Source organism: Passer montanus, unplaced genomic scaffold (genome assembly GCF_014805655.1).
Source record: "Passer montanus isolate IOZ18808 unplaced genomic scaffold, ASM1480565v1 scaffold10, whole genome shotgun sequence".
Taxonomy (NCBI): Eukaryota; Metazoa; Chordata; class Aves; order Passeriformes; family Passeridae; genus Passer; species Passer montanus.
In genome coordinates, this window is record NW_024356505.1 from 12,698,787 (window position 1) to 12,726,221 (window position 27,435).

General features: G+C 39.8%; 1 protein-coding gene across 7 annotated transcripts in view; it reads left to right on the forward strand.

The window, feature by feature from the left end:
- Window positions 1–7,976: 7,976 nt before the first annotated feature.
- The window catches only part of FAM126A (family with sequence similarity 126 member A), a 46,309-nt gene continuing 26,850 nt past the window's right edge, over window positions 7,977–27,435 (forward strand). For 2 of the 7 annotated variants that reach the window (XM_039705978.1, XM_039706026.1), the window contains exons 1-2: window positions 7,982–9,671; window positions 10,909–11,154. The gene's annotated coding sequence lies outside the window, so the exon portion shown is untranslated. Of the gene's footprint in view, window positions 9,672–10,908; window positions 11,155–27,435 lie in introns of all 7 variants that reach the window. The other 5 variants (XM_039706032.1, XM_039706016.1, XM_039705997.1 and 2 more) reach the window with 5 other exon arrangements.

The window sequence follows — 27,435 nt, forward strand, 5'->3', positions numbered from 1 at the left end:
TCACCACTGAGTTGCTGGGTGCTCAGTCAGTTTTAAGGTTCACAGCTGCCTCAGTGGGTCATTGAGCAAGGAGTAAACCCACAACCCTGAATTATTATCAGCTCTAATTTTAATCTCTCCAACAGAGAGCAAATCCCCAGAAAAGCCAAGAGTCAAGTCAGTCACTGGCAGTTTTACTTGCACAAGGGCCGCAAGGCTCCAGCATACACATCTATATAATTTGAAAAACATATTGAACACATATTGATTTATTGAAAATATGTTTACCTATTGTTCAATATCTGATCTGATTTTCTCACAAAGGTCATGAAGTTCAGGATTAGAAAACAAATCAGACACCCTTCTCAACCTTGGAAGTCCCAACAGTTTTGTTTGAATGTGTGATATGTGTTTAGTGAGTGTTGTCCCTTTTTAATTTTAGCCAGAGCTACGTATGTGTTCTTCATGACAGACTGACAATATGCAAGATGTCGTCAGATAAAATAGAGCACAAGCTGAGCTGAGTGAAGCAAGCTGCTGAGCTGAAATGTGACTTTCTAAAAATCAACAGGGTGCAGCTATATCAAATAATAAGTACATAATTTGAATGTTCTCTTTTGTCTAGATAATAGCCCTATGAACAATAAGTTTTTATTTTTTAAAATGGCAGGCTTTGGGGAAGCAGATAGCAAGAAAGCAGAGCACTAATGGCCTGATTAACTTAAGAGTCTGCTTCTCCTCCTGACTCCAGTCTTTGAGACTGAAGCAAGTCTCTGTGACTAACATAAATTCTAGGTGAAATGGCCAGATAACTAGAAAAAATTCATGACCTCTCAAAACTAAAAGGAAAGCAATTCTTGTTGGCAAGATTTTTGTCATTGTTCACATTCTTAAAAAAAACTGTTGGCTGGAATTTTGTCCTTGACCAAGTGGAAAGGCTCTCTGCTGGCCGGAGAACAATGTAATGAAAACAAAGCAACTGATGCTTTTGACAGAACAAGAACAGACATCTGTCTGGCTGTTCTGAGTAAGCAAAAATAGCAGAAAAGCCCCCTAAAATTCTACTAAAATAAATGGGGTAATGAAAGGGTTGCAAAGAATGCACTTGTTTATAAGTTATCACCTCATCTGGGCACTGTAAAAGAATGTGGGGGAAAAAAAATATGTCTTTTATCCTCAGGAAATGTAGGATGTTATATTATCAAAGTTAACAGTGAAAGCAAACTGTAAAAAAACCCTGCAGTAACATTTTAAGAACTGTGAAGATATAGCTATTAACTACAAAAGCAGGAGACAAACTTAGCTGTAATCCATCAGAAAAGATAGCAAAGATAACTACATTTCTCATGTTCACCTGTATTTTCTTCAAATATTTTTTAGATATATTGCCCTATTTAAGAATATTTATGTTCCCATTAGCAGTGTTCACATACCTTTTCTAAAAACATTTCATAGCACTGTAATTTAATTTCACACAAGTCTTAAAATATTCAGTCTCTAACTCTTTGCTTTGAGAGGAGAGAATAAGTATCACAGATAGAAGCCCAGAAGCTCCAAAAGGTAATCATGAAGAGACATCCCTCAGATCTCTGTATGTCTCTCTGAGCAGGGTCAAATATGCCCAAATTCTTCTTAAAAACCTGAGCTGATGGTAATTCCACATTTTTCTCCAGGGATCAGCAGCTGCACTGCTATCAGCACAGTTAGAGCAGGCACACAGGAAATACAGAGACAAACTTTTTACTCAGGTCTGTAGCAATAGGGCAAAGTTTAATGGTTTACAGTAAAACAGTGTCATTGAGACTAGGTATAAGGAAGAAATTTCTTTTAATGAGGGTGGTTAAACACTGGAACAGATTGCCCAGAGAGGTGGTGGACATCCCATCCCTGGAAACATTCAGGGTCAGATTGGATGGGACTCTGAGCAACCTGATGTAGTTGCAGATGTCCCTGCTCGCTGCAGGGGTCCTGGACAAGATGACCTTTAAAGGTCCCTTCCAACCCAAACTGTTGTATGATTCTATGATTTCCTAATTGCAACCTTCTGTCTCCCTTGCAGCTTAGCTTGCAATTTGTCATCCTATCTGCTTTAAAATAAACATTAATCTCTCTCAGGATTATGAAACTCAGCAATGTAATTGAAGCCTTAACTTTTCCTGGGGGAATTGCTTGAAATGCAAGTCTCTAAGCTAGTGCTGGTTCTGGTACACTGGAGGAGCTACAGCTGAAGGTAGGATGTGGCCATGGCAGTGGGGTCGGGTCAGACCAAAAGATGTTTCTGTGCAGACACACGGATGCTGCTTTTCAGGGCTGCTTCCACACTTCTGTGTGGAGCCTACCACACGGCCTGAGGACTTCCTGGCTGGGTGTCAGGATGTCCAGGCTGCTTCTCTGGGTTAGCAGAGGACCCATGAACTTTGTAGGCTTGGCTCTAGCACCCTAACTTTGGGGCTAATGGGCTTACATGAGAAGGGAGAGCTTCCTGCATAACAACGTGTGCATGCGTTTCCAACTCTCGGGACTCAAAGGCAAAGCTGAGAAGCGTGACCCAAGGGCAAGCAGTGAAATGTCAGCTGAGTACAGCTCCGAGCAGAGCCACAGCCCTTGCTGAGCTCAGGGCAGCCGAGGGAGGAAGCGGCGAGCGCAGCCGGGCACCCCCGGCACCGCTCCCCGGGACACGGCTGGGCTCGCTCCCTGCCCAGCATCCCCTGACCGCAAGTTTCTCACCAAAAAAACATGCAGCTCATGGGCGGCCACGGTGTCTGACCGCCCTAGTAAAACGAGCTGCTAATTTTCTGTAGTCCAGCAGCAAGATAATAAATACACACACTCAGAATACGTGCCCAGGCACACAGGGGCGGGAGAGGAATTTTCTGTAGGCGTAACAATTAGTAAGCATCTGAAGAAGCATGAAAACTGAAACATCCCTGAATTGCTTTGTAGCATTTTTCCTCCTGTCTCTCACAGCATCCTCGCCAGCCCTCCCTGTTCCTCCTTGTGTGTGCAGCGAGGAGCAGATCCCAGTCAGGCTCTACACACAGTTGTGGCGAGGGAGAGGAAACCCAGCTCAGCCGTGGTAATTAGAATAGCTGTGATACTTTAATTGAGCTGCTAATACCAAGGCAGAGGTGCTGCGTAGAAGGCCTGTGGGTAGCAGCTTTTCTTTCGGTCCTTTGCTGAGCAGGAAGGACTGTGGTGCTGAGAGCGTGGGCAGCTGCCACAGGACGCACAGGAGATGCTCTGCTGTAGCAGATCCTTATCTCTTCCTCCTAGCTTCCCCCTCCCAAAGGCAGCCTGTCCTGCTGTCAGTTCTGTCGTGCTGCTCTGTGTTTGACTGTACTTCTCATAACAGCAATCTCCACGCTGCTCCTCTCTTCCCCTCCCTTACCTTGAGGGTTCATTTCTAAGATTTTGGACAGGCTTTGATGCAATGCTTGTGTCTTTCCACTCAAACAATTAGCCTTGTGAAGTGCTGTGCTTCCAAACTACACACCCTTTTAACCTCTAATTTTTAAGTGTGAGGAAAAAAAAAGTAATGGATATCCTAGCTCTTGTGTAGTGAGGATAGTTTATATATTATTTATGTTTATTATGATTTGGTTGCTATGTTTTTAAATATTGCCTTATGTTAGTGCTATAGTAAGGAAAAGCTTTTTCTGTTATCAAATCCTTATAGTATTTTCTCCTCAAAGTTTAATAAAAATCAGAATCTATTATCTTGTATTTTCAGGTGTTGTAAACATCATCTCAGTGTAAAATATGACATGGAACATACTGTTTAGATAAATGACCTTCAACAGGAAGTCAGATGCAGTTTTAAATTTGAGTTACATGAATTTAAACATTTGGAAAGCCTTTGCGTAGTACAATAAATTAACTCTTTTGGTTTTGATTCTACTGTAGTGGTTTTGTAATAAGAATTTCTTTGCAATATTAGCAAATCAAGTAGCATTGTGCCTGTGTGTAAGCTTTGTCACAAAAAGCGAAGTAAGGAGAACTCCAGGTTGTCTGGAGACCTTCCAGCTAGTAAGAAGTGTCAGATAAAAGCTATCTTTATTTAGAATACATAAAACTTACCACAAATTATAAGTTAAGGATACTCCTTTATAGTTCTATGCTAATGTATGATTTTTATTTTTAATTTGAAGTTAAAGTAAAAGGACTTTATTCAAAAAATTGACCAACAAAATGGTTATAGAATCCTTCCGTCTCGAACAGTTTCCTTTAAAATGCTTTGTGATAATATGAGAAATCTGTGACTGTGAGATATTCAGTGTTTCAGAGTCAAACAGATGTTAGCTAGTGATTTTTCACTTTCTGGAAATATCTGGGAAAGAGCTTTCTGCTAGAGCAATTTTCTGTCAAAACATGGATTTGATAAAATGTAACATTTTGTAAGAAGATATTGATTTCTTTTATGTTTTCATGAGAAAGCTATAGAAATATTGTATTTATGGTTGAAACAAGAACATAAAGAAGAAAACCATAAGTCAAACCCGAATATCTGACACTGTTAAAATATCATAGCCAGTGGTTTCAGAGGCCCTAAAATAAAAATTGCAGAATTTGTGGGGAGTTTTTACAAAAAGTGCTGTCATCCTATTTCTATTAGAAAGGAAAATTTGGAATATCTGTTTTTACTTCCTAGTTCAGCATGATTTTCTTACATTTTTTCTCCCTGACTTTCTACATGCTTTGGTTACTGAAAGTGTTTTCATGAAGAATGCCAGACCAGGAGTCTCCAGAGCCTTCTGAATTTGATACAAAGCTCTTGGACCTCTGCTGATTTGAAGAATGACTCGATGCTTCCTTGTAGACCCAATTAGGGGAGTTAATCAAAGGCTCTGTAGGAGCGCAGTGTGAGTTCTGGGCATCTTAGAAAATCTTCGCTGAATTTCTAATCAAGAGCACTGACTGCTCTTAATTCTGCAGCGAGTGTTGCTCCATCCTGATCAAAACAGAAGGGCTGCTCCACACTGGTGCTCCCATCCACGTTACTGTGGTCACAGCCAGCCTGGCCTAGGCTGGCACTGGGACAGAGGGCCAAGCAATTGTCCCTTCTGGAATTCTGTCTCTCTCCCTAAACATGCCCTTCTTGGTGTCTCATAGGCTACAGATTTGGTCTGAGAACAGATGATTTTATCATGCTATCATACCATGCTATTTTATTCCCATGGTCCAGATGCATTATCTTTTAAAAATGGTCTCTGTGTTGAATTGAGCTTTAAGGACATGGTCATATGACAGAGATTAAGGTTGTTAAGTATTTATTTATCAAGGATTTCTATTTTTAAAGAAGCTTACAACTCCATTATATATCTAAATATAAGAACTTGTAATGAATAGGCAGAGATTGAAAATTATGAAGCAGGCAGAAGCTCTAGGTTCCAAATTATATTTCTGAGAAATGAGAATGTTTTATGAAATCTGAAGATATCTTCTTCCTGGAAATACTGTTCGTGAAAAAGCACTGAGCAGTCCTGGCTTCTGTGAAAGTGGAACAAAACTTCTGATTCTTTGTGGCCTTCCTCTGAGAGGGCAGTTTGAAATGAATTGCTAATGGCAAAAAACTCTGCCCTAAACATAAACTGCAGTTAATGATGTGTACATCTCTGCATAAAAGTCTAAACACATTAAAACCAAAATTTATTGCTTACTTTTTGTGCATCTAGAATATTTAAGGCTAATGTGCTAAGAATGACTGAAACAGTAAAATAATTTAGAAGTTACAAAAATAAAATCTGTGAAAGTAATGTAAGCTGAACTATTTTCTTTTGCTAATGTGACCCGACATTGAAGGACAGTTATCTGCTGCATGAAAATAATTTGCTTGCCTTTTGTTTGCAGATGATTCATTACTTTTGATAATCATTAGAGATATAACACATTAATAAAAGTAAAATTAATAACTAATGATAGCATGATCTCAGCTCCTCTGTTTGCAATTATCAGGGTCACTTGGTATGTCACAAGCCACATCAGTAGGCAGTCTCCCTCCTGACACTGGCTCTGAGCATGCAGGCTGATAAACTCGCCCTGCACTGCTGTATCTCTGCTTGTTCTTTGGTTCTCTCAGAACTGCTGCTCTCAGAACTGCAGAACTAGCAGTAAACCAACTCAGGGGACAGAGCTGTGTTTGAAAATACTTGGGTTTTTCTACTTGGTTCTCTTCAGACTGAATTGACTTGGCCTTTTTTGTAGCTATTGGGTCACAAAATCCAGGAGGGTCTCAGGAATAGCTAGAGGCAGCAGGTGGGAAAGACACTGATGGAGGCTGTGTACGCCTGCAGTGCTGTTGGCAGAAAGAGTGATGGGAGTGCAGAGAAAGGCAGTCAGGTAAAGAGCTTTAAAAAACCAAAACCTCCAAACTGTTAAGTATTCTTGCTGTGATACAGATGTACATTCTTTCAAAAGTAGAAGTTTGTTATCTCCCTTTAAACGTTCCATTTGGTTGTTCCTAAGATTATGGCATTTAACTGTCTCTCTTCATCTTAGTGAAATAATAAAGCTTTTCTAAACCTTTGTTGGAATTAATATCTATCTTGTCAGAAAAACAGACCTATTTTATCCAGTGTCATAGAAACTGATGACAGAATGAATTTAGACCATAACACAGTGGGAGTATTCTAAAGACAAATGCCTTAGTAAGACATTTATATTCCAAAGGCAATTTTTATCTATTATGGTTTATATTACAAAAGGTCCTTGAAAATAACACATATTTTATTGTCAACAAATTAGTATACTATATACATATGGAAATGAATGGTTCAATAGCACAAGTCTAGAAACAGCTCAGACAGAATGGTACTCATGTCCCTGTGCTGGATGGCCAAGAAAGAAGAAGTGCATGAACCAGGCATTTATTTTCTCAGGTTCAAGGCTCCAGAGAAATCAATAAACTTGTGTGTGAACACAGCATCTACATCTGCAGTGTAATTGAGGAAATTAACATGTGCAAGGCATAGAAGACCATGGCTTTTAAATGAGTAATCATATAGGACAGCACTTTGTGACAGTGTTGGTGGTGTTAATTCAGTGATATTTGACACAGACCAAATCACAGCCTCCTTGCCTTGATTTCATCACACAGCAATTAGATTACCGATTAACTCAATTTTTATTAATCCACAGGATTACCAGAAGTGCGTGCTTCTGAGGAATAAAACTTACATCCTGAAAGCTTACTTAAAAAGAAACTCCGGTGGTAACAACAAAAAAAAAGGTAAAAATAAAAAACTAGCTATTTGTGGGACACGTGGTTTTATTGCAAGATTGTTCTTCAGAGCAGTCCAAGGATGTCAGTAGGAAAAAAAAAAAAAAGGGGGGGAGAAATAGTACTTGTATTTGAAAAGGCCTTGGAGTGCTGTGGAATTAGAATTGCCTACAATTGCTTCACTTAGGGAAGGCTGGTAAGAATCAGTATCTAAATAATGATTAAGACACGGCTGATGACAATTAGGAGGCATTCAATCGCGCGTCATTCCCATCAGGGTGCCCGCAGGCATCTCCTGGGAGCTGTCAGCCGCACCTTTGCCGGGCCGGGGCACTGCCAGACCTGACTGCCCGTCCCCGCTCCTGCTTCCAGCTCTGATTTTATTTCCAAGTGACAGGCCGGGGGACGTGTGACTTGGGACAGCGGCAGAGCACTCGCAGCTCTGGAGCCGCTCTCTCGAGCGCATCCCGAGCGCTGCCGCCCGCTCAGCTCCGAGTGCCCGCCGCCACCCGCGCTCGCAGGGCAGCTTCGGGAGCGGCCGCTGCCCCGAGGGGCGCATCTCTCCGCAGGGCACGACCCTGCCCGGCGCTCCGGACTCCGCCTGGGCTTCCCGCAGGTCCACGCTCCCGTCCCAGCCGCGGCACGGAGCCCATGATCTGCCCGCTTTCCGTGCCCGCCCCGGGGCGCCCTCACAGCGCGCCCCCCGCTCCCGCCCGGCCTCGGAGCGGGCCGGCCCCGCCCAGCGGGGAGCGGGGCGCCGAGCGGCGGCATCGCCCGGGCGTCTGGGAGCCGGCAAGGCGCCGGGAGAAGGCGGCCGGGGCTGCGGGAGAGACAAAGGAGCTGCTCCCGCGGCGTCCCCGGAGCGGGGCAGGCAGCGCGGTGCCTGGCAGCGGAGCCTCGTGGGGAGGTTTGGGGCAGAGTGCGGAGCCCCTGGTGCCGAGCCGTGCTGTGGGGGTGTGTGTTGGTGAGTTGGTGCCCGCCGCGGGGATGCGGGAGGCGGCAGCAACAGTTAGGATCGCGGAGTTGGGGAATCCGAGCGGGCAGCGCCGCCGGGCTTCGGCCGCGGGATTCGTGCTTTAACTCGGAGCACGTTGAGTCGAAGTGGCCTTCCGTGTGCTTTGTGGATCAAAGGTGAGGATGAAAGCAGAGGTAGTGCCCGTGGATTTGCCTTGTCCCATGTAATCCCGACAGCCATCACGTTTGTTTCCCGTCCAATTGAATTCTAGCTCTCTGCCGAAAAAGCTCCCCGGTCTTGGGTTCACAGGGAGCAGATTTGTGGACTTGGAGATGATGAAGTCCTGCTAGTATGGACCTTTGAGGAGTTTTAACCTACACTGCCAGTCTGTGAGGAGGTGACTGTAGAAGAGCCAGATATTAAAATTCCTATTATGTGCTTTGTGTTGGGATCCTCAGCTGCAAATTCAGATTTAGTGACTTTTTAAAGGCAAGCTGAGTAAATTGCACTGCAAAGAGGCAAGAAGCTGTCTTGTGGAGTAAAGCGTAGACATTGATGACTGCATTTTGTGGTATCTGAAAGGCTTTTCTGTAGTTTTTCCCTTCAGGATGGATTTATATGCTACAGTGGTTTTTCAGAAGTTTGTGCTTTCCACAATATCATTGAAAAGTAGGAGTTAGAAGGGACCTTAAAGATCATGTGGTTTCATGCCTCTAATGGCATCTTGCTTTTGTTCTCTCCACCTGTCAACAAGTTCTTTTATGTTACAAAAATTAAGTAATGTTGTATAATGTGGTCAAATTAATTTGCAATCTATTGTAGTTTCATCAGTGAAATAGTTTTGGTAAAAGTAGTCTACTTTGAAGTTGAATGTTAGATCCTTCTGGCAGTGTTTTTGGGTGTATTTTTCCTCCAGAGTAGGAAAAAATATAAAACCGCTAATTTTGAAATACAAAACCTGACTACTTCTTTCTGTGATAATCTCTTTGTGAGTGAGGCAAGGCATTTCTAATAGGCCTTTTATCAGAGGCATGATAATTTTGGGGAAGTGCAGTACTCCTTGGGATGATTTATTAACTGTAACAATTCACTTCCTTGCAGTGGTGAGCTGTTTTAAAGGGACATGTTATATTTAATCAGAAAGCTTCTTCCAAGGAAAAAGTCCGTCAGGGGCAGGATCACATTGAAATTCTGCTGTAGTCCCCTGATGGGCGGGTTTGCTTTCACTTGAGAGAGTCCATGGGAGACATGTTCCCAGGCATAGCTGGCTAGTTAAGTCACTTGGATTTTGATTTTGTGAGGACTTGTATCACAAGCATGTACGTGAGATATTATAAGGCTGGGCAGTACAAGTGGTGTGTGTCATCTGGGAGACAAGCCCATTTGCTGATGCAAATATCAGGGTCAAACCTAATATTAAGTCACTGAGTTAAAGTCTCATTCATAGCACACGTTCCTCTCAAACCCCAGTATCTTGAACCGTCCTCATGGAAATTGATTTTCATTAAAGCCTGCCTTAAGGTACGTATTAGGTTGTCTTAACTTGTTACTGACTTTAATGCATGCAATGTGAAAATCATCTTGTTCATTCTGGAAGTATAAATTATTAGTTATAAAGTGTTGGCTAATGTCTGGTTATTCTAATTAGAAAATAAGTGGTCTGATGTGACACTGTGGTTTTTTTCAGGTTGTATGGAGAATGCATGGTTTGCAAAATGATTTCTTAGAGAAGTCACAGTTCCCTTTGGGATTAAGAGCTTGTGGAGTATTTGAGGCTTTAGGATGAAACTTTCATGAGGCAGAAATGGTTATGTTGATGAGAATATGAAAATGTAGTAGTTCCTGTGCTCTTAACAAAGATCACCTGTGCACTCAGCAAACGTACAAAGCCTCAGTCGGGAAGTGCTTAGACTTAAATCCGTTAGGTGAATTGCCAGGTCAGGTTTCATTCCCAGCCCTTCCCTTTGACAGATGTGCTCTCTGCATAACCTAGCACGCTTCCTCTCTCACAAGTGGAAGGCTGGGTAGAAAGCTGATCTATCCTTAGGTCTCCCGTAGGACTGTCGGTAGTTTTGTTAGCAGAAGTGGAAGTTACACCTGTGAATCACTGCACTGGTGGAAGGCTGGGTAAAAAGCTGATCTATCCTTAGGTCTCCCATAGGACTGTGTGGGTAGTTTTGTTAGCAGAAGTGGAAGTTACACCTGTGAATCACTGCACTCGTGTGCAGTACGGCCAGTGTTACCAAGCAGTCACTCTTCCAAGAGCAAGGTGCATGAAATTTAAGCAGGAGATCTGATCTGGCTGTGTAGGAAATGAAAAGCCTGCCAGTCTGACCTTCCCTGCCTGCATACTCTGTTTTCTTTGAAGAGAACTAGAGTCCAAATCTTGTACCCTTCAGAAAAACTGAAGACTGCCCATGTGTAATTATATTCTGAGGTTAAAGAGTTTGACTGGGGTGACCCAGTCTAATCTCTGAGACTTCCATGGGATTATGGAAATACAGCATGCTTAAAACCTGCAGTTTATATGCAGTGTCTTTCAGTGTGTTGGTTTGTACTTGGTATGATGTAGTTGAGAGAGGTTGTTGATTTACTGGAATTTTGTAGTTTCTCTGCTTAGGAGAATTACAGCTTTTGTTTTGTTAATGCTGTTCTGTTTAATTATGCAAATATATGTATATATATTAAAAATACCACTTAAATTTGAATTTTAGGCCTGAGATATTTTCTTTAAATCTGTGTTTTCTTTCTGTTCCAGGAAAAATAGCCCTTTTGGTGTTTGCTGTTCTCAGTTGCTAGAATTGAAATGGTGATGTATGAAATGCACATTTGGAAGTGAAGAATGTGTTGGAATTAAAGCATTTTTTATTAGCATCAGTTATTTAGAAACTACAATTGGATTAGTTTATTTGAAATGCTTTGTGAGATGATCTTGGAAGCCAGCAACAAGGTGTCAGGATAAGGACAGAAATCTACATCAGTGTTGAAGACAAGGAATACTAAAGTATGAAAATGTTTTTAATGTGTAGCAACTGCATATTGCTGCTAGGCTGTGTTTAAAGCTGCTGCTCCAGCTCTGCATGCCATTAAAATGTTTATTCCTGCAATGACCAGACTCTTTCCTCTACTCTATAACATGTAAGTGTATGCCCACACTTTTTAGATTAAGTGCTTCTACATGAACTTGAGATTTTCTCTATAAACAACTGACACTTGAATTACTTAAAGTTATTTGAAAACATTAAAAAAGTTTTGCTAAAAGCTGAAAGGTGAAAAAGGCTTCTGCATTTGTTCTTTCTGTAAATCAGACTTCTATCAGAATTTGTGTCGGAACTGTGCTGGCATGAAAACTCAAATACTCTTGTATTAGATACAAAAAAACCAAAACAAAAAAAAACAAAACACCAAAACCAACTTCTGAAAGATTGAACAACTGTAATAGTTTTCAGCTTATAGCATTTCTAAATTAGTGCTGGATATGAAGTATATTCTTGTACTTGTGGTGAAACTGTTTTGAAGCCTTTGCCCTAATCAGGACCACGTTCAAGAGGAGCAGAATAAAAATAGCATCTTGGCCGAGTCTGTGAGGGCAGCTGTTATTTATGGCAATTTCTTTGGTCACATCCCCACATGAACTTACATGCTTTGCTAACAACTGGAAAGTCAGTGAGTGAAAGCAGTATAACTTACAGCCAAGTGAGTCCTGAAATTGTCTGCATGTGACCCTATTTTGTCTTGTAGTGCCAGAAAGGGGAGGATGTTGGTGTAGGTGTTTGTGCAATGAATGCAGGGTTCTGTTTATAAGGCTTCAATTTAACTTCTAAATGGCGCACAAATGTAAAACAGATGGGTTCAATAAACAGTATTTATTAGTAGCATTATTTATTAGAACTGGAATCAATAAAGGACATGGAATTTGGACAGATATTTAATTATCATCACTCATGTATATGGAGAATACCATGGAAAGTGAGGGCGTGCATGAAGCGTTTCTTAATTTATAAATGACCAGCAATGCTGAAGAATCATCTGAGTGTTGAGATGAAGACTTAGAAATGGGTTATCTCTTCAAAACAGATGTATGTTTTTGTTTTTCCATCTCTAACCTCTGATGATATGAAATGCTGTGTAGCAACTGAAGCATAGCAAAGAAATGTAGGTGAAAGTAATACTAGTAAAACATGCTTATTGTGATGTAAAAGTTGCTAAGTATCTGTATTCCATCCTGATTGGCACAGGAGCTCTCATTCTAAACTTTGTGACAAAAAATGTATACTTGGGGCACTTTTGATAGCTATTAAACACAGCTTTGTTAGGCTATCTTATCTCATACCTTTACATTTTGTTACTTTTCTCTATTTGGAATCTAACCTTTATTTAAAAATAGCATAGCATGCTCTGAAGCTGCACTGGGTACTAATTAACACACTTGAGTGCTTAAAGCCATGCTGTCTACTAAGGTTTCCTGCTGTTTGCACTGGATAAATATTTATGCTTCAGCAAGGCATTAATTTCAACCTGACAAACAGTGCATACACCTTTAAGATTTTGCTAATACTAAACACCATGATTCACTCCTTTGGCTATATTTTATTGCAGCTCTTTTTTTTTTTTGGAACGGAGGAAAAAATGCCATTACACTTTAAATATGTGGCAGGAAATTATATCTAATACTCAACAATTAACCTGTCTAGTAGTCTGAGTATTGTACAGGAGCTAGTGCTGGATAATATAAGGTCTCCATGAGCATCTGGTTAATGGACAAGGCTGTACTATGTAGTGATTTGTAAAAGCAATTATTTTCTATTAATTATTTTCAATCCTTTAGTACTATTTGCTGTATTAAAGGAGATGACTGGAATATGTGTAAAAGCATTAAGTTGACCTAGTAAATTTTTTAAAATTGCATTTGACAAGTTTTAACACCACTTACCTTCTCTGTTAGGATACTGTGAATATTTTCAGTGTACTGTGCAAAACATGTCAGGTATGCTACAGTCACATCTCTACCTGAGGAAGTAGACTAAAGGATCTTCAGGTATAAAAATGATTTTTTTTCCCCCGGGTAAATACTCATTTGCAGTATTTACTGGCTGAAGGAAATTATGTTTCTTCCTGATTTTAAGTAGGTAGACTGCAGCATCATGTATTTGGTGTTAGGCTGATGAAGGGCAGAACAGTGTGATCAAAGTGGGGGAAAGAGCAGGGTTGGGGAGTTCCTTAGCTCTTGGTACTTGGTGCTAAAGCAACAATTTCATGTTCCTTACAGTCAGTTTGGACTCATTTTGCCAGTGAAATGCTGAGTATTATTCTGGTTTGTGTTTAATAGCACATCTGGTTAAACCAATTACTATATACTCAGTTAAAAGAATATATTTCTCATTGACTTCCTTTAGTCTGTGCCAAAGTACCTGCCTGCTTCATGTCACATGCTGCAGACGTGCTACTGTTTTTACTCAGTTACAGCTTTTAGGCTCAATAAGCTGCAGTCTTTCTGCTCACATCTCTTACGTTCCTAATTGTATTGACTCCGTATGTCAGCTGTAGAAACACTAATAGGCTCCTGCATTTTTTCCCCTGCTTTGAACTAAATTCCCAGTGCAGCAGCCAGAGGAGCAGGTGAGAGGCTTGTGACAGTAATTCTGCGCATCTGCTTACACGTGCATCTGCAGCTTTGTGAGTGCTGGTATAATATTTATGAATTTTCTGCCTGTCTTAAGAGAATATGATTTATATTTAACTGTAAAGCTGAGGAAAAAAATTTGAGTTTCTTTACCCCTCTCCCTGTTTTCTCAGCAGCATTATGTGTCAGCACTGTGTATTAGGGTTATTTTCGCAACAGTCATGTTGTGATGAGACACTTCAGACTATCAAATTTGTTCTGTTACTCAGTGAAACACAAAAAAGGAAACATCTGTTTTGCTTAGAGTGTAATGATACAGCATGGAGTAACAGGATTCTGTTGTCTCAGCTGGAATTGGTTGAAGTTTTGTTGACTTCAGTAATGTGTATAAATATAGCAGATCTACTCTTCCAGCACTTCTGCATCATGCTAGGGATTGGCCGAGTAAATTTGCAGTCTCTGCTACCTTTCATTCTTTTGCTGCCTTACTTTAGTTTGGCATATGTATTTTTAATATCATTCTCTTTCTTCAATTTCAGCCTGAGAACAATATCTAAAGCATATGCATTTGCATTGGTTACCAAGGGTTTTTACTAGCATGGAATGGTTATTTGCGCAGTGACAAATTTTCTTCCAGACTGTTACTGGCAAACTATAGCTGCACAGGGAAGAACGATAATGATTTTCCACCCAAAAAAACACAGTCAGAGGAGATCTCTAAATTGTGCCATTCCCTTGTATACATACTGCACACATTCATTCATTCATTCCTTAAGGAAGTAATGGAAATCTTTGGTTCATTCTTATTTTAGTGGTATTCAGAAGTGGCTTAGGTTTTGTCCTGTTGTGGTAAAGAAGTGGATACTAGTTCACCTGTGCTCACAAAGCCGCTGCAATCCTGTGAAACAGTGGCAGAGACTGCCTTAACCATTTACAGCTGCTTGGTGTGCTAGAATAAAAGTCCTGTATAAATTCAGTAGGTGGAGAAGAATGTGCATACATTTGATATCAAGGGAAGAAGGAGCACCCTGCCTTAACCATTTACAGCTGCTTCTTGGTGTGCTAGAATACAAGTCCTGTATAAATTCAGTAGGTGGAGAAGAATGTGCATACATTTGATATCAAGGGAAGAAGGAGCACCTAGATGAAGGTCCTTCTTGTACAGTAAATAGAGGAACTGACGAAAGTGGGCATAGAAAGTTAACTGTGTGATGAAACAGGAACCAAATGATGCCACACCCTTGAAGAAGTTCCTTAAATGTGCCTATTGATGTTAAATGATAGGTGTATGAACTTTTTGTTTTGTGCTATTAACTCTCACCCCTCAAATGTCATATGGTCTGAAAAGTGGCCATTCACTTAGATTATATTTGGTTTTTTTCATCCAGTGTGATGGAGTTTGCTCTTGGTTCATTGCAACACTTCTTTCATATGCTTATGACAGTTTTTACAAGCAGAACATGTTGTGTCCAAGGGTTGTTAGACTGTATTGATGTCCTTTGGCTGTGGTTCATCCAGTACACTATGCCCCAAATACATGTGCAGTCAATGACCAATTTCCATGTATTGTCACAACTGTGTCTGTTATTCAAGTGACTTCTCAGACACCGCTTGTAAGCACAGTACTCTAAATCAAGTTCTCAAGTTCACAGACCTAAGATTATTACAGAAATAAATTTTGATCACTTTGTAGTTAGGCTACAGAAATATTTGCCTGGCTTTAAATAATCAAATCTGTACTCTAAGCTAGAACTCTGAATTGATTACTGATAATAGGAGCACCACTCACTTGTAGAACTACTAGATATGTAGGATATGTAATAATGCTCTTAAAAGTCAGGCCTGTCTTGAGCAGAAGACATTGTGTGATTTAATGAAAATGCAAATAAAAGAAAAAGAATGTCTGCTTTGTTATTTCAGATCTTAAACTGTTTTCTGCTACCGAAGTGGTAACAATATAAATTCTTTAGAAACTTTCTGTTGTTGTGACTTTGGAATAATGGCAGATTACTTGATAATACCAATTAACTTGGAAATCTGAATTCAAATAAAGAGTCCTTCCAGAACCTGTATAATTTGAGTTTTATTAGCTTTCTATTTCTTGGAGTAATTAATATTCTGACCTTTAGGTGCTTTCATGAAATGGGAACTTTTTATTTTAAAAGCTTTTTCATCTAACATGAATTCAATCTAAATTAATACATCTTTTAACGTAAGAGAATTATAATCCTTTTCTGCTTTGACAGTATTATGCTTTTGGGATTTGACTTTAAAAAAAAATTACAATGCAGAGCAAGACATACAGGGTAGTACATTCTCTTGAGACTGAGTTGCATATATTTTGTCTGTACTACATAATTTATATGTGACAGAGCATTTAATGTATTGGACTCTGAATGAGACAGAAGTGTGGGTCCTGCCTCTAAAAATTTTAGTTGAAAAGTAATGTTTTTCTGTAGCTTGCAAAGTATGTAAAAACCCACAAAATTGCTCTTAGTTGCTCTGAAATGTTTTTCAAATGAGTGTGTCTAGTCTTGTGAGTGTATGCGGACGGGCTGTTGTGGGGGTGGGGGAATGTGAAGGAATGAGGAAGAATAAGAGAACTGTCATGAAGAGATAAAGCATGTTTCTCCTGAAGCTGTTTAACACAGCCAAATACATGCATTGCATGCATATGTCGATGGATAATTTTAATTTGTAATTTAACAGGGAGCAGTTATCGACCACTAAAACTAAGTCCTAAGGTTATTTGCAGTATTGATGCACCCCTCTTCTGGAAAATGTACCTTGGTATAGAATGTTGTTTTTTTTTTCTATGTGAAAATGAGCTACTAAAACACCTGTCAGTAGACTATAATAAACCTCTTTTTGCTATAAAATCTGGGGTGTATTCCTGGTAACAAGGTTCCTGCTTTTCTTTGATGATCTTTGAGGAAATGGTAGAATGGTACACTGGAGATAATATTTTGCAGATAGAAAGCTATCAGAAATGCTAATGCTGCTGCACTGGTAGAGTTAGGGTGCTGTATCATAGCACTTGCTTAAAATAAAGGTTCTGGAGTCAAAATGAAACCTTTCCATTGCAGTTGTGTTGGATCACGTGTGATATTGTGCTACATTGTGGATCTTCCCTGGATAGCCCAGTGCAGTGACACAGCTTACCTGGAGAAGTCACTGGGAGCCCCGGGAGAGTTCTCTTTTCTTCGTGAAGGGCTGGGTGCCCTGGAATAGGTTTGGCTGAAAGAGGCCTGTGCTTTACCAGATAAGGCTGTCCTTGCCTAGCAATGGTGTTCCCCAATTTAAAGTTCCCACTGAAACCTTCCAAACTGCAACTGCTCGCTCAGTCTCCCTTTCCCTCCCTCTGACTCTCCTGCGTAGGGATAGAGAGGAGAATTAGGGGCACAAAAAGTAAAGATTACAGGTTGAGATAAGAAATTTACTGGAAACAGAAATAGAATAAGAAAGTGAACAGTAACAGCTACACTATCAATAACAGCATACACAAAATAGGCAAACGATTCACACGTGATCTCTCACCATGCAGAACTGGCTATCTGGAGTGCTTCCCCTGGCAGCGATGAGGTGGTATAGAATAGCATCTGGATCCTTGCTATGCCCTTCCCAGCTACTGCAGGAATTAACCCTGGCCTGGCCTGAACCTGTCAGAAGTCACTTCTGAAGCTCCAGGGACTTTTGCAGCCCAATTCTCAGTTTGTGGAGTTCCTCTCATTTTATGGAGGCAGAAGGGCGACTGAGTTGAAATGAAGTCCCAAGAGCTGCTACAAAATTTCTTCTTCATGTGGCTTGGGTAGTATCTTCTAAAGTTAGTGTCTGGCTTGCAGGTTGTCATGGTTTTACAGGCAGGCATCTCTGCTTTCCAAATTGAATGAGGTGCAGATACCTAGAGCAGGGTTGGAAATAGGCAGTCTCCAAAAATCTCACTCTTAGCCAGCAGAATTGGGAAGTTTTGGTCAAAAGTCTTGCATTCTTAATGTTGCTGCTAAAAAGTAAGTGAAGAGTCTCTCAAACTCCTGTCCTGCTTTGGGAACTGTGTTTTTTTCCTTCTGCTAGGTCACTGCCAGATGAATGTTTCTGGATTTGTACTACCTGAAACTATGTGCTGTAATGGTAGAACATGTTAAAATTGTGTCTTTTACAGTTAATGCTCAGAGATGGGGTTCAGGCCCTGCTCAGTCTCCACAGGCTTTTTAGTCATACTCAAGCTATTGTGCAGCATCTGCCTGTGCATGCTTTGCACTGAGAGCCTTTCAGCAGCTGAATTACCCAACACCTTTCTTTTCATATGGCTGAATGTTCTGAACAAACTCTAACATGAGATGACTTGCAATTTTCACTTAGAAAACAAAACCTGGTTTTTAAAATTGGCTTGCAGCAAATTGACTTCACAAACAGATTAAGTGAATAACTGCCTGTAAAGGTAATACTGTGTGGCATTGAAGGTTGAGGAGGCAAGGAACTACATGACACAGCCTTGCTACCAAAATAATGCTCCATGCTTTTGAGAAGACCACTGGTTAGTTCAAGACTTAAATGCAATACTAAAATTAAAGCTGCAACACAATTATTCTCCCTATAGTTTATTATATTTCACTGTTTTAAATTTGCCTTTGGTTTGGAGAAAGCTTACTAACTTTGTAGGGATGTAGTGTACTTTGGGCTTAGGGAACTAAGGTGTGAACGAACAGTAAGTATGTTTGGGGTTCTCTACAGAATGTTTCTTGTCTGTGGTGAACTTGTACAGCACTGCTTTTCCTTACAGAACTGATAAGAGCACTGTGTCATGTACTCTGGAATTAGTTGCCAGTTCACTGATGTTCTCAAGACGAGTTATGGAAGTCTTGAAACATAGAAAACAGACAAGATTTCTAAAGCTTTCTAGTTCATTTATTTGGTTAAGCTTGTTCTTATACTCATTTTAATGTGGCTTAATTTAAATTCTATTTCTGTATGATGCACATAGTTATTATCTTGATTTTTCTTTGTGTGTGTTGGAACAGTTAAGTATATTAATCTAGAAAACATAAGGATAATTAAGACAAGATTTTTCAATTATATGCGTTTTATTCTGTCTAACATCATGCTGTTTATATATCTGTTCTTTCTTAAAGAGTCAATAAGATGTAAACAGTAATGTTTGCATGAAATAAAAGTGGAAGCAAGTATATTTTAGCTTTGAAAGTAATAAATCTTACTTCATTTCCCTGTAATGAAACTATTGATGAATTACAGATGATAGAAAAGCTAACTTTTGAGGATATACTGCAGATGAAATAGTTTGGAAGAGGAGGGATTCTGCATGCCAGAGAATGGGGTGTAACTGGAGTAAGTTGTCTTACAGGCGGTCAGTTTTGGCTGACTATGGTTTTCTACATGGCAGATGTACTTAGAGTGTGCATTTGTGCAGTAGGAACAGGGAAGAAATAGTAAAGCAGGATAAAAAAATGCTAGCAAGGAAGAAGTAGTAGAGGACAATGAAAAAATAAAATTCAGGCTGTGGAAGTTATTTCGTCTTACTTCATTTTGGCACTGTATTGTTAGGGCTGCTTTTGTCCTGCTTAAACAATATAGATCTGATTTACTGTGGCTTGTATAAATTCAGGTGAATATATCAGTGCTTGTAGTCTCTTATCTCTATCCTGGTGACTTGCTTGACCGGAATGAGTAATTTTGTTTTCTTGGGAAACAATTCCCCTTGGTAGTAAAGGGTGAGTACAAGGTTAGTTTAGTACAAATGTGGTTTGTAATTGATTGCTAATCTGAAATTGAGCAAATAAATTTGCCAGGAGTCAAAGATCAGGATTACAGTCTTCAAAAGCCTGTGCATTAGGAGTCTTACCTTCTGCTTGAGACTTTTCAGAAAGCTTTAATCATGAATGTTTTGGGTCGTGTGTGCCTGTGTGACTGTTTACCAGCAATGTAAATGGCCTTGTGGTTTCATGACCTCATCCACAGGTTTGTTGGTTTTTGGTTTTTTTTCCTCTCTTGGCAGAATTGAAAGGTTGTAGAAGACTGAGTTACAGTTTGATACATCAAGTATTTGATGCTTTACAGATCAGAAACCTCCAAACAGTGTTCTGTGGTACTGGATACTTTGCATAAGAAGCAACTGCATTTAAGACAGTTACTTATAGTTTCTGTATGGTCTAGCTGATGTATGGTTGCTTTCTGTAGGCTATTTTTTTCCTTTATTGCTGGCACCAAAACCGAATTGAGGTCTGTCATCTGTGGGAGAATATTAGTACGTGTAATTTTTTTTTAATTGTAATGGATATCATTCAGGAGGACTTGTCCATTTGGTGGACAAATATCTATCACTGTCATATTCAAGTGTTAAATTGTTGGAAAAGCATATGTGCACAGGACTGGGAAGTATTTTTTAAATCTATATCATGGAAGAGTCCACTGACTCCCGACTCTTTAAGGCTGATGTTCCACATTGTGGTACAAAGTGTGAGCTCTAGATAAGAGTTTCTATCTGTGGTTGCTTCTGTCACTGACAGAGGGGAGGGGAAAATGTGAAGCAAAACTGAATAATGCCTTTGGCAAGATGAAATTAAAATTGACTGCAGTTTCACTTCCTAAGGTTCAGTAATCTTTACAAACCACTGGAAACAAATGTTCAGAACAGTTATTTTTGTGTGTTCACTACTTTATTATGCAGAAGACTGCAGAATGACCATAGTGAACCAGATGGGGATTTCTGAAACCTTATTGTTTAGCAGTGGCTGTTAAATAAGAGGCCAAGAAAGGAACTGAGAGAAAACTGGAAGAGTGTGCTGGGGGAGCAACCTTTGACTCCAGCTTTCTGAACTAGAAGTGTTTATATATTTAGTGGCTCTGGGTAGATTTTTCCATGCAAATGTCCCAGTGTTTTTTTTTTCTATGTGCTTATGTAAAGTTCATCTACCTGGACCTCAGTGCATACTTCCTTCCTACATTGTTTTTGGTAATTCTTGCTTGTTTTGAGCCTGTCACCTCTAGTGTCATCTACAACTTGTTATTTCTCTTGTTAGAAGATGCTGAAATAACCATTTTAGGAATTTGCCTGAGCCTAAGTCAGTGATGCTTGGTGCACCATAGCTGTCCTGTTTTAAGCTGAAGATGGCAATTATCAGAGAATATTTGATACTGAGTCTTTGAGCACTGTTTGCAGTTGTATATTTGAATAGAACATATGACTGTTTCAGGCTTAGCACAATGGGGTGTTTGTTTCTTTGTGAAAGTTTGAAAAAATCAAGAAGTCAGACCTGACCTTTGTGGTTTCTGAAACCTGTCAGAGTGGCTTTTGGAGTCCACAGTAGCATCTGTTTCTTTTCTCAAGAGACTTCAAGTGTTTTGCTGCCCATTATTGCACCTATAAGTATCTGAACAGAACAGTCTGACCATATTCAAAATTGTATAGAAGATGAACAGATCACTGTATCACTGAGTTGTGCATTAACATTAGGAAAATACATTTTGTTCTTTGGCAATTGACTCAAGAATACACTTGCCTTAGTGTTCTTTCCTGTTTTGTGGCTTACCAATGATTGTGTCTTTGTCTCTGAAGCGAGGGAGAAGAAAGGGTTCAGCAATGTGAATTTTACATGTAGACTGTAGTCCTTTAAATGAGCTTGATGAATCAAGTAAGAGCTGACTAAAAGGTTTTTAATATTTCTTGTACCACTTCAAAAGGGAAGAAAAGTTGAGTCCTCATTGGCCCATCCCTACTTCTGTGTGCAAACTACTATGGAACAGAGGATGAACATTTACTAGGGGCTTGATCTCTTATGGGTCTGATGCATCCTAATGGAATGCTCACAAGTTTACTTTGTTCCTGTTTTGGGGTGAGTTGACATATTTGGCTGATGGTTCATAAATAGCTTAACTTTCTGCTCCATGTTTCCCTTTTAGCTATTTTTTTTTCGCAAATAATGCAGACTTCCAAGCAGATACTTTACAGATTAGGTAAAGACACAGTATATGCTTACTCTCCTCTTCCAGCAACTTCCAGAGGATGAGACTTGAGCAGCTTTTGGCTCCTGTTTTTGTATTTTCCAGCTCTGTGACTTTCCCTAGCAAATGTCTGATACTGTGGTTTCAGAAGGTCAGTTCTGCAGAACTCAAGCATTCGTTCTTTATCCAAGTCCAGCCTCCTTGTGTTTAATCCAGATTGCATTTACACACGTGCATTCTGTGGATGCATTCCACAAATGCTGGGTAGCTGTAAAGAGCAAGAAAACCACCTATTGTGAGAATTTATTTTTAAAGAAAAACCTGTGCATGTGTTGTCTGTGATTTTATTCAAAGACACAATTTGATATTATTATATTAAAGTCTTGTGTGACAGGTATGAAAATCCAAATAGATGGATGCATTAGTAAATTTGCCAGAGAATGTCTTAATTTGTCTTGGCTGGCCCTCCACCAACTCAGTGCCTGTGACTTTTTCTGCCTCCTCTATTAAAAACAGGAAATTCAGTAAGTTCCTGATGTATTTGTGCTGTAAAGGGTGAGGAAGGGAAAATTACCTATTTAGGGACTTTGTAGAAGTCTCTTCTAAATGAGACTTGATTTTGTCTGATAAATTTCTTTGGTGTCTTATTCAAGTTACACTACTCACCTTGAAACAAAAGAAATATTGCAATTTCCAAAGGAAAGAGAATTATTACATTATTAGAATAGAGCAAGACCAATTAACAGCTGTCAGAGGCTGCTTAGGACTTGGGAACTTGTTAATTATTATTTATTTTCAATCCTGTCTTTGGCGGCTGATCCAAGTTGGGAGTCTTGTAGAAAATAAAAGTGCTTTTAACTCACAAGGCACAAGAATACAGGTTATATTAGCCATATAAATACAGATAATTAGCCATGTGTTAGCTAGACTGCATAAGACATGCCTGCTTTCATGTGGCAAATATGAAGTTAAGACCTGCAATGAAAGAGTATTACCTAAAGTGGCTTAACTTCATGTGTGAGATAGACTAAGAATATATATTGTCTAATAAAAATTCAGCAGTCCTGAACCACCTGGCTGTTAGCTCCATCACAGGTAGTTTTGTGGCATTTAAATATTGAGACTTCTCTTTCCTGTAACAATCTTCATCAGGAGATCCAAATGAACGAGGAGCATGGGGACATTTGAAGCTTCTCTTCACATTGAACCAAAGTATTGTTTCATTTGTGGTGACAAAAGTTGTTTTTAAAGAAGTTCTCAAACTCCACTCATTTGAAATCTTTGCAGGGACTTAGTAGGAAGAGATAAAAAATATTCATTTAAAGAGAATTACATGCTGATGTACCTTAAAGTAATACTTTTTTGGGAAAAATTCTGTGTAGTGTTTGCTGTGTTATTTGAATTTCCAGTTTTGGTATTTATAAAGTACATTCTTAATGCAATTTTACACTTGTTTCCCTCTTTTTTTGTATCTCAAAGTAGTAAAAATTCAGCATTCCTGAACCACCTGGCTGTTACTCAGCTCCATCACAGGTAGTTTTGTGACATTTAAATATTGAGACTTCTCTTTCCTGTAACAATCTTCATCAGGAGATCCAAATGAATGAGGAGCATGGGGACATTTGAAGCTGCTCTTCACATTGAACCAAAGTATTGTTTGATTTGTGGTGACAAAAGTTGTTTTTAAAGAAGTTCTCAAACTCCACTCATTTGAAATCTTTGCAGGGACTTAGTAGGAAGAGATAAAAAATATTCATTTAAAGAGAATTACATGCTGATGTACCTTAAAGTAAGACTTTTTTGGGAAAAATTCTGTGTAGTGTTTGCTGTGTTATTTGAATTTCCAGTTTTGGTATTTATAAAGTACATTCTTAATGCAATTTTACACTTGTTTCCCTCTTTTTTTGTATCTCAAAGTAGCAAGTATTTACTTTATCCACTTTATGTTGCTTTGATTCTGTAGTAGCTGGGACATCTCATGTTTACAGTCTCCTGTATCTTGCAGTTATATCTGCTGAAACAAAGCTGTAATTAAGGCATGCTTTTTTTAATCCTCTGGGTATTTTTTTCTGTAAAAGTTTAACAGATGCTATAAATTAAGCCATATTTTGGTGCACTTAAGTGTTAAAAAATCCCGTTCTGGAGTTACTTTTTAAAAACATTTTGTGGGCTTCAGCAAAAAAAATGTGTTGTTAACTGAAACTTGTTAATCCTTCTTTTGGAACAGTCTTGGGTTTTCCAACTCATTCCAAATATTGTGCCCAGTCCAACTTGATCTGTTATGTAACTAGAACAAAATGAGGCAATCCTCAGTAAAGCAGTAGGTTGTCGGCCTGTTTAAATAGATCACACACAGCTGATACGTGGAATTAAACCTTTTTTTCCCTTCTGGGGGACACCAATTGAACACATAATCCTTGTCTTCACGGAAAATAATTATGAAGTTAAGAGTTCTTATTTGTGAAACTCAAATATGTATTGCTGTGGTTTAAGCAGATATACATAGATTTTTTAAATTATGAAGGTAAAATAAGGACAGTCTATCCCCTGTATGTTTCTACTGCCTTAACTCTCCCTGGAATGCCTCTGCTACTTTAAAAATAATAAGAAGAGATCTGATCAGCAAAAACTTTGTCCTATTTCTTTTCTATAAATGTAATTTCAAAAGTTCATGCTGTTAAAAAAAAAAAGAGTCATCTTTAAATACTTAGTCATAAAATTAGTCATAAAAACTTAAAGTATTTTTCCAATGGATAATGCCAGCCAAGGATGCTCTTACTGTTTTTATTGGTCAAATGAAGCCTCTGTTCTCTGGGAACCTTTAATCTGAAAGTAATGCTTGATGGGTCACTAGAGTAGGGTGAGAAAAAAATTTAATCTTTGGATATGTTGTATCAACTATGGACTTGGTGTATCCAGGACTTCTCTTGCCTCTTTTAAGTAATGGGATTTTTGCTTTGAGCAATCAATATTAGGACAGATATTTGTGCTATTAATGGGGCTCCGTAGGGAGTGGGTACTGTTGTCAGCTGTGCTGAAGCATGGGATGCTGCAAAAGCCTTTGTCCACCTTCACAGGAGTAAAAGTAGGGTTAGTAGGTTGTGGGATTCTGTAGGAACTGGCAAGGTGGTTGCTTCAATGACTGTAGTAGGACTAGTCTTTGTGTTTGTTAGCACATGGTGTCATCCTTCAGGGCCTCACTTCACAGCAGGGTCTCACACACAACCTATGCTGAGCAGTCAGAGGCTGCTCCTCTCCATTTTCATTGTTACGCCTTCAGAGACTGTCAGTGCTGATCAGAAAGACTTGGTATTCAGCTAAATTAATATATATGGCAGTCCTTCCCATTTCTTTGTTGGTACAGGATGACAGAATGGATGAGGTTTAAATGGATCTTTGGTCATCATGAAGTCCATCCTCCTTTGCTCAGAGTAGTGAAAATTGGAGCAGGTGTTTGGCTGCTCAGGATCTTATCAAACTGGGTTTTCAATGGCTCTGATTGGAGACTCCTCAGCCTGATTGGTAGTGAAAATTGGAGCTCAGGATCTTATCAAACTGGGTTTTCAATGGCTCTGATTGGAGACTCCTCAGCCTGATTGGAGACTCTGGCACCTGAGGCAATTTTCTGTGCTCTGACATTTAAGGTTCCTGGGGGTTGCTCTTGCTGGTAACAACAGAAGTAAAGGTGACAGTGAGTACCTTGGCCTTTTCTGTATCTTCTCTCAGCAGATCCCCTGCCAATTCAGTCATGGAGCCCTAGCTTTCCTGTTGCTACTGCTGCTATTTTTGCAAAAGCCCATGAACCATTCTAGAACGTTCTTGATCCTCCTTCTTGCTTTGATCCTTCTTATTGGGATTCTGCGATCTACTTTGTCATGGCCATTGCAGCCGTGTCTGCCCTGACCTTGGTATCCCTAGCCAGTTTTTCCATGTTTGTAGTTTAGTATGTTTAGCAGAGGACCTGCCTTTGGTTCCTCAGTCTCCTGTAGTAACCAATGCACTTGTTCCCTCTTCTGTTTGCCCTCCAGGAGATAAGAGGGTAGTTCATGTTCCATGTGAGGACCAGGTGCCTGTGATGCAAGGCTTCTTCTGCTGTATATGAAGAGGAATTCCTGTGTTTTGTCTTGCTCAGATGATGAGTAGCAAACACCTGCTGTAATGTCACCCATATTGTTCTGCCCTCCCATCTGTGACCCATAAGCTCCCAGCTGTCTCACTGTCCATAGCAGGGCTGAGCTCATGTGTCCCTGCTGCTCTCCCAAATAAAGGACAGCTTTCCTCCCCCACAATCCTTGAAGAGCCCATATCCAGCCATGGCAGTGGTCTGGTCTCCAAAAATTAAATGCTTACTCTTCCTTGGGCCTTCCCTGTTGTCCTTTCATCCTCAAAAGGCAGAGTTTCAGACTTGTGTAAGTTTTGTGCAGATTTGTGTGTCTCTCTAGGGTTGTGAGAGGACATTCCCCCCGCTGCTTCCCTGGGATTTCACCTGTCCCAGTCCATTATTTAGTGATCATGCAAGTTAGGAGAGGGGGCATGGAGGTCTCTGGTTGCCATGTGTTATTATTGTGTATTAAAATGATTCTGCAAATGAAATTGCTGGACAGCCTGTTCAGTTTTGTTCCTTTTGCCATTCATATCTGAATAGTAATTTCCTCACAACCCTGTCTGTGCATTGAAATATCTTGGTCTCTACTTAAAGCCTTATTAAGTTTGGACTTTCCCCACTCCCCTTGCTTTGGAGGGTTATAGTGAGCTCTTGCTGTTATATCTGGTTTCTCTCCCTTCAGGCTTTCTAAAATATACTGTATATAGTCTGTATAAGCTCTATTACTGTCTGAATTTCAGAATAAAATACATGTTTTATAAAAGGCAGTTCTTATCTCCCATCTTTTTCCTTGTCTTTTCCTGGACAAGCCCATACTTGGATATCAATACTTCAAAACTAATTTTAAACTGGCAAAGTAAAACTTGATGGGATGTCTCCCATGACTGAACATTTCACCAAGACAGTGTTAATTTTTTCCTCAGATGAGTATTTTAATTTTGTCACTAGTTGAAATCCATGGACACAGTTTGGATGAGCTAACAGGATGCTCTTCTAACTTACAGTAGTTTTGTATCTTAATGATATTTGGTCTTTTGTGTCTTTTGCTCCAAGGGACAGTTGTTTTTAAGTGGTTTCTCAAAACTGAAGAGAAATCAGAAATTAATTTCAGTAGCCATTCTGCGTGAAGCCCAGACTCAGACAGAGGGGTCATCAAGCCCTATTGCTGATGACCCCTCTGTCTGAGACTGGGCAGAATGTTGGGCTGGGGACTCTGTCTTAGGCTCCATGCAGAGGCAGCAGGCTCATTGTCTAGCAGTTGCCATGGTGGGGGAGGGCTGAAAGGTTTTCCATCCGCCTTTATTTCAGTGACCTTTTCCAAGCTGGGAATAGCGGTTGACTTGGAAAAACCTAAACAGTTCTTTCTCTTCAGTGAGTCCATACAGTTTCCTCTCGAGTCTTGTAAGCTGAAAAATAAATTGAAATTGAGGAGGTAATATTTTCTGTTTTCAGAATTCCATTTCTGAAAATCTTTTACTTACTTCCCACGCAATGCATAGTTGGAATTTATTAAACTGCTGTGTGTGAAGACTCCTGTGCTTAATGCTTCCAGCAGCATGCATAAGTGAGCTACAATAAAAGTTCAAAGTAATGTCAGCATG